The sequence below is a fragment of the Danio rerio genome, chromosome 23 (assembly GCF_052040795.2).
Source record: "Danio rerio strain M-AB ecotype USA chromosome 23, GRCz13ab, whole genome shotgun sequence".
NCBI classification, from domain to species: Eukaryota; Metazoa; Chordata; class Actinopteri; order Cypriniformes; family Danionidae; genus Danio; species Danio rerio.
The window spans coordinates 3,132,501-3,140,724 of NC_141043.1; the positions used below are offsets into that span (position 1 = coordinate 3,132,501).

General features: G+C 34.5%; 1 long non-coding RNA gene across 1 annotated transcript in view; it reads left to right on the top strand.

Moving 5' to 3' along the window:
* The window catches only part of LOC147831197 (uncharacterized), a 10,244-nt gene extending 2,543 nt beyond the window's left edge, over positions 1 to 7,701 (top strand). Inside the window, exons 2-4 of the long non-coding RNA XR_015524205.1 lie at positions 3,819 to 3,888; positions 5,022 to 5,726; positions 5,850 to 7,701. This is a non-coding gene — a long non-coding RNA (uncharacterized LOC147831197). The remainder of the gene's footprint in view (positions 1 to 3,818; positions 3,889 to 5,021; positions 5,727 to 5,849) is intronic.
* Positions 7,702 to 8,224: the final 523 nt, after the last annotated feature.

An 8,224-nucleotide genomic window follows, 5' to 3' on the forward strand; every position in this document is an offset into this window, starting at 1 on the left:
TGTTTTTGTTTGAATGGCAGGTGTCTGGAATGTTTAGTTCTTCTCAGACTGTGAATGTGTGTGTTGTGCTGGGACTGTTAGAGTACAGCATGACACAGGACAGAGCAAACTGTGTTATAAAAAGTAAACGGACTCATTCTTCACCAGATTAGTGTTGGAAGTGAAGAAAAACAACACTGATCGAAATTTCACTGTTCACACTAAGCACTATAGTATAACATACCAATAAATATATTTGTGTTGACTCTGACGATTTATGCTTTTCATTTTTGCATTACCACTTTGGTAACTGAGGCTTGCAGTTCTTTCATCCAAGAGGTCTTTTGTGACCTCTTGGATGAGTTGTTGCTGTTCTCTTGGGGTAATACTGGTCGGCTGGCCATTCTGCTGTTCTCCACTGTTCTACGGTTTTGCTTTTTTGTGGATGATGTCTCACACTGTGGTTCACTGCAATCTCAAAGCTTCAGAAATGGCTTGGAACCTTTAGAATAATCTCAATTATTTTCTATCTCATTTGTTTTTGGATCTAGGCATGATGTATTTGAGGATCGTTAAGTCTACTTCACTTTGTCAGGTCTCAGAACAGCTTTTATTCAGTAGATTAACTTGTAATCGTTAAGAATAATCTAAATAATAGCAATGAGTGCTAGCAAAATAATCATTTTACATTTTGATTTAACACAGACGTTAAAGATAGTGATATGTAGCACCTTAATCACTCCAAAAATCCACTAAAGAGCCATTACTGGAACTATATAGCATTGGTATATTGGTATAGCGTTGAGAAATTGGTTCCCCTAAAATTACTGTCTAAAGAATCACTTGGCAGTGCTAAATAGAATTTTTAACTACCACAAAGAACCGCTGAAGAGCTTTTTGCTACAATCATTCTGTTTTCTATTTTCTATTTCTATTTTGATCACTGTTTTGCTCAAAAAATAACGTTTTGGTAACACTTTATAATAACTACACACTATAAATCTTTTATTAAGTATTAGCAAATAGTGAATTCATTAACCGTTAAGCATTAACTCTACATTAATAAACATTAGTAAGCAGTTTATAACTGCAGCTACAAATGCGCTATTCTTGACTTATAAGTGGTTAATAATTGTATTTTCACACTCTGTTAATGATTTATTATTCATTACTAAACTAAGTATCACATTATTTACAAACCGTTTGTATTTAAGAGTAGTTGAGGGTTTTCAGGATCATTCAGAATGAGTTAGTTAATGATTAATAAACTATTGAAATCAACATTTATATGTCTTATTATTCTGGCATATACTAATAGTTAACTAATATGTTAATAAATGCTTTATTAACTCAACTTCATGCCGTTTTGTGACCTAATCTAAAGTGAGGACTATTCATGCTTATAAATGCCTTATAAATGACTATTAAAGGCTCAGAATCAAATGAACGATAATCTGTGCAATCTTTTCTAAAAAGTAAAATTACTGTAAAGTTTAAACATTGCCAAATAACAGGAGTGTCAAAATATGACATCCAACTGGCTATAACAACAATATAATAGTTTAAAATGATAATAAGATGTGATGTTTAAACTCTACAGTGATTCTATTTTAGATCAGGTTGCAAAGCTTTATTTTTTATTTAAAGTGCAGTTTCATTTGTGTATCTTTACATGAAGAGAAATTAATAATGTCTTTTTTTCCTGTTTAGAATTTAACTGAGCCTTTATTTGTCATTTATAAAGGATTTATAAAGCATGAATAGTCCTCACTTTAGATTAGGTCACAAAACTGCATGAATTTGAGTTAATTAAGCATTCATTAACATATTAGTTAATTATTAGTATATGCCTGAATAATAAGACATATAAATGTTGATTTCAATAGTTTATTAATCGTTTACTTACTCATTTTGATTTGTCCTGAAAACCCTCAACTACTCTTAAATACAAACAGTTTGTAAATAATTTGATACTTAATTTAGTAATGAAAAATAAATCATTTACTAAGAATGAAAATACAATTATTAACCACATTATATAGGTGATTATAAGTCAAGAATAGAGCATTTGTAGCTGCAGTTATAAACTGCTTACTAACGTTTATTAATGTAGAGATAATGCTTAACAGATGATGAATTCACTATTTGCTAATGCTTAATAAATGATTTATAGTGTGTAGTTATTATAAAGTGTTACCAATGTTTTTTTTAAAGTGTATTAGTTCTTTAGATAATTTGTCATCAGTGTGTCTTTATATTTCTTGTTATGCAATTGTTTATTTCTGAATGTCTGCTGGCTGCTGTGTGAGTGAACCGTGCAATAGTGTGGTGATGCTAGAATAGGTGTTTTTCTACTTGGGTCTGAGTCACACAATCACAGAGACGTACAGTAAGCATGACTGTCCTGTTCTGCAGTCACGCTGTGTCTTTTCCTGATACTGCAGCCACTGAAAACAGTGAAGCAAGGCCAAACAAACAAAGCTCAAGCCTCAGCCCACTGCTGCACAGGCCGGAGGAGCAGAGCGGACACATTACGCTCATCCCACAGTCTCTGAACACAACTGACAGCAAGAGCACCAGTGTTGCTAGATGTAGCTGACTGATTCCAGCCCAAAAACAAATCTAAAACCGGCCGTATGAACAAAAAGTGGGGCGGGAGGTTGGCAGTCACGAAAATCACGATACGCGTGGGGAGGATTTGGGGGGTTGTGACGGTATCGAGTACAGAATGGAGGGAGGGGCGGGCGAACCGCACAAATTTTCTATACCCGCCTACATCTTTTCAAAACCGCACAATCATGTTCAAAACCGCCCAATCTGGCAACCATTAAAAAGAAAATACATTTACAGAAATGAAGGATCAGATTTTGTCTTATCAATGGTCACACATTTTAATTTATTTTTTAAACTTATGATTTAATCTTATAATATGGCATATTTGTATTATTTATTTTCATATTATTATTAAATGCATTATGTAAAAATTATGCTCTGTAATAGGGGTGCACCTATACCATTTTTTAAAAACCGATCCAATCTCGATACCAAAATTTGTTTCGAGTATTGATTGATACAGATCCGATCCCAATACTGTGCCTTTTTTTAACCATAATACAGTTTCTATAGTTCTGGTGATAAATGAGCAATATCACACTCATAGCAGTGTGATATGGCTGTATATCAGCACTGATGGGAGGCGTGCGTTGGCATGAGGCTGCAGGCCGAGTGCTTTAGCGTCCCACCAGTGCTGATATACAGCCATATCGCTCTGCTATGAGTGTGATACTGCGTTTATAAAACAGTTCGACAGCATAATCTTGTACATAAAAAAAGAAAATCAAACACGGAGAGTGTAAAACCCTTTTGTATGAGGAACTACTTTCTTCCGCCATTCATTCAGATCTGCAGCTGACTTCAGAACAGCAGAAGCCGTTACTAATTCACCAACGTCACTTTAGAGCTAGTGTTTGAATGATTCTCTATAGCGAAATTTCTAAAGTGATGATAAAACAGCTGATTTTGCTCACATTTTAAGGCTGAATGTGACATGAAATGCCAGCATCTACAGAGATATCTCCCTACAGTGTATTGCAGTCTACAGTATTGTGAGAACAATTTTTACGGAGCGGCGCATGATCTGTGCATCCAGATGCGTGAGTGAAGAGACTGATGTATCACAGAGGCACAGCACGCAGCCCTCCGGTATCTGTGGACACTTTTATAACTGAGCAACACGAAATGGAAGAAAGCAGAGCGTTGAGGGTCTGTCCAATGTATTGTTGAGCCTTTTCTAATTAAAAAAAAAATTCAGATAGGCCTACTTTGTGTTTGAAGAGCAGGTAAGAAGCCATCAGAAGATGGGCACACTGTGGTCATAAAGGGATAGACATGGTCGGCAACAACATTCAGGTAGGCTGTTACGTTGACACGATGCTCAATTGGTACTAATGGTCCAAGAAAATATCCAACAACCATTCCACGTTCAAAGTCACTTAAATCCCCTTTCTTCCCCATTCTGATACTCGGTTTGAACTTCAGCAGATCGTCTTGACCATGGCTGTTTCTCAATTCCAAGAACGCAGAGAACGGACTTGTGTTCTTGTGGAGACCGGTCTTGCCAGGTGTCCTCGGAAGAACAAACTCAGGAGACCGCGAGGGCAGAGAATTTGAGAAATGGGATGCTGCGTTCTTCCTGATGGTCACGTGACCTTCACGCGTTTTAAATGGAAATTATTTAAACATTACAGCACTCATACAACGATTTATTGTTTCCCCCCTCTTCAAAATATATACTTCGCATAAAAACATTATAAATATACTCTGCACAATATAAATAAAACAAATTTTAATACAAATTTCAGCAAACAAACACCCTTAATGTGTTTATTCCTTTATTAGGATGTTAATGTTTACTTTCACCATTTCATTTAGGGAAACTCCTGAGGTAAATAAAGGATATCTCTGAACTTTAATAATAAATCTAAATTAAATGCTGCGCTTCCCACCTCCAGTCGCAATGACTTCTGGGACTTCCAAAGCGAGTTCGGTGCTCAAGTCTGCATCAGTGCGTCCTCGATATCAAGATCACATCCGGGAAGTTTCACGCGTCCTCCGTACTTGCGGCCTTGAGTATTGGAACTGAACTTAGGCAGCTGATGATGACGTTGCACGAGAACACGAGGACGCAAGACCGCTGAAGAACGCATATTGAGAAACAGCCCATGTCTACATGCCTAAATGCATTGAGTTGCTGCGATGTGATTGGCTATTTAGAAATTTGCCTTAACGAGCAGTTGGACAGGTGTACCTAATAAAGTGGCCAGTAAGTGTATATCAGATTTCCATATAATAAACATTTCATATCTGTTCATATTACTCAGTTGACCCGAGATAACAAGAACTAACAATGAAGAGTATTTTTATTGTCAATAAAACTGCAATAAATGCATTGCACGTTTGTTCATGCGTTAATGTTTGTTTTATTGATAACATTGAGCTGATTGTTGTAGAGTGTTACCATATTGCATTGTTTATGACTGCAGATGAAGGAAAAGCGGAGGCTAATTTGAATGTGGTGGTCAGATCAGAAGCGGGACCCTCGTCTTCAGTTTAATATGAGAAGAGCTCCTTCCTGCTCCTCACCGCGGAGGAAACGCCGGCTCCAGACTTTCTAATAACCGTCTGGCCTCAGGTTATTTGTGAGCAGTGAGCCGCTGGACAGACTCAATGCAGTTTGAGGTTATCACAGCGGATATTGTCACTGTGAAAAGAAAAAAAAAAAATCTGAAATGCTGGAGAGAGACGGAGAAAAAATGGTGTATAATGAAGAGTGATGGCCAAAAGAGTGGAAACCATTTAACCCTTAAAAAACAGCCAAAATCTCAGTATTATTTTCACATTATTGAAATGAACTAATTATTTATCTATTTTGGATTTGGCTTTGAACTTCTCATTAATGAGTAATTGTAAAAAATGTTTCAAATTTAACCAAGATTTACCACACATTTACAGGCACAATTATTAGCCCTCCTGTGGATATTTGCTGTCATTTGTTTAGATGAAGATAGATTAAAAACAAGATTAAAAACTGATTAGGTTAGTAGATTAGAAAATGCTTTGATTAATAAATTAAAAACTGCTGAAGTGAATATTAATACCATATCTAAAGAAATTATGTTTTTTGATTGGCTACAGAACAAACCACTATTGCCCGATGACTTGTCTAGTTAAGCTAATTTACATACACTGTAAAAAATATGTAAGATTTACAGTATTTCTGGCAATTTTAGTTACCAGGAAAACGGTAGAATTTAAAAGTGCACTGTATATTAACAATAACAATTGTGCTGTAAAAATACCAAAATTGCCAGTAATACTGTAAATTTTACAGCAGTTTTTTTTTTTTTTTGCAGTATTACTGGAATTACTGGATATTTTGTTTGCCAGTAACACTGTAAAGTCAAATGTACTGTAAAGTAAAATGCATACTGTGAAATAATAATTACAGTTGGGCTGTAAAACTACCAAAATAACCAGTAATAATTTACAATTTACAACAATTGTTACAGTATTACTGTGATTACTGACAATTTTGGTTGCCAGTAATACTGTAAATTTTACAACAGTTTTTTTTTTTTTTTTGCAGAATTACTGGATATTTTGTTTGCCAGTAACACTGTAAAGTCAAATGTACTGTAAAGTAAAATGCATACTGTGAAATAATAATTACAGTTGGGCTGTAAAACTACCAAAATAACCAGTAATAATTTACAATTTACAACAATTGTTACAGTATTACTGTGATTACTGACAATTTTGGTTGCCAGTAATACTGTAAATTTTACAACAGTTTTTTTTTTTTTTTGCAGTATTACTGGAATTACTGGATATTTTGTTTGCCAGTAACACTGTAAAGTAAAATGTACAAGCATACTGTGAAATAATAATTACAGTTGGGCTGTAAAACTATCAAAATAACCAGTAATAATGCACAATCGTTACAGTATTACTGTAATTACTGACAATTTTGGTTGCCAGAAATACTGTAAAATTTACAAGTAAATTAACAATTACAATTGTGCTGTAAAACTAAAACCTAAATTTCCAGTAATATTGCAAAACTTGCAGCAGTTTTTACAGTAATGCTGTATTATAATACAAGCGTACTGTAAATGATCAATTACAATAGCACTGTCAAACTACAGCACAGTTGTAATTGTTAATTTACAGTGCGCTTGTCAATTTTGCTAGTAATTCTGTAAAAATTGCCAATAATATTGTAAATTTTATTTTGCAGCAATTAATTAACTTACACTGTAAAATTTACTGTAACGTACAGTAGCCAGTAATAAAGTAAAATGAACAACACTGTAAAATATTGATTTCAATTGTGCTGTAAAATTACCAAAATTGCCAGTAAAACTGAAATTACTTTTATTAATTTTATTAAATGAATTAGACTTTTTTATGTAACAATCATGGGAAACACTTGATAAATTAGTAATTATTAAAATTTAGATTAAATAATGTAAAAATAAATATTTTAAACTGCACGTGGACAATATCTGAAGGAACTTTCACATGAGGGCGAATAATTGTCACAATTTAGATGCTGTTTAAATATATACAGTTGAAGTCAGAATTATTAGATCCCTTTGAATTTTTTTCTTTTTGAAATATTTCCCAAATGATGTTTAACAGATCAAGGAAATTTTCACAGTATGTCTGATAATATTTTTTCTTCTGGAGAAAGTCTTATTTGTTTTATTTCAGCTAGAATAAAAGAAGTTTTTAATTTTTAAAAAAACATTTTAAGGTCAAATTTATTAGCCCCTTTAACCACTATATTTTCCCAATAGTCTACAGAACAAACCATCATTATACAATAACTTGCCTAATTACCCTAACCTGCCTAGTTAACCTAATTAGTTGAGCCTTTAAATGTCACTTTAAGCTGTATAGAAGTGTCTGGAAAAATAGCTAGTCAAATATTATGTACTGTCATCATGACAAAGATAAAATAAATCAGTTATTAGAGATGAGTTATTAAACTATTATATGTATTTAGAAATGTGGAAAAAAAATAAACAGGGGGGTAAATAATTCTGACTTCAACTGTATGTTGAAAACTCACTTTTTTGTAATCCAGTCAGTTACTGGAGGTTAAAACAAAGTCCAGCCACAAAAAAAAAATAAATAAAAACTTGACTGAGTTTACAAAGCTAATCAGGTTTGTAATGCTGCAGTGAATCGACTAGTATTGTTATTTATGTGATCAACCAGTAAAGCCACACACATACACACACATTCATTTGACCTTAAAAATGAAGAACTCAAGCAGATGAGGAAGATTTTATTCATCCGTCTGTCATTCAACAACACTGAGCGGCTCCCTCTGCAGGCCGTCATATTTGTGAATGGAAAGCCCTGAGGGTGGACTATAACACACTAATGGATTATGACTCATTTATAGTGTGTGAACTCTATAGCCAGCAGCGCTGCAGAAACAATAGGCATTAAAACAACACAAGCCATTGCAGCAATGACTAACGCAGACGGCGTGCGCATGTGTGTGTGTGTGTGTGAAGGGTTAGCAGGAGGACACGGCTGCAGGGGCTTACAAGATCCACTTCCCCGTGAAAACTCAGTTTTAAACATCTGCATGGATCCATCACACGGAAATGCAGCACAAAGCGGGACCACAACAAAACAAACACGGAGCCTGTGATCTCCTGCATTAATGGGG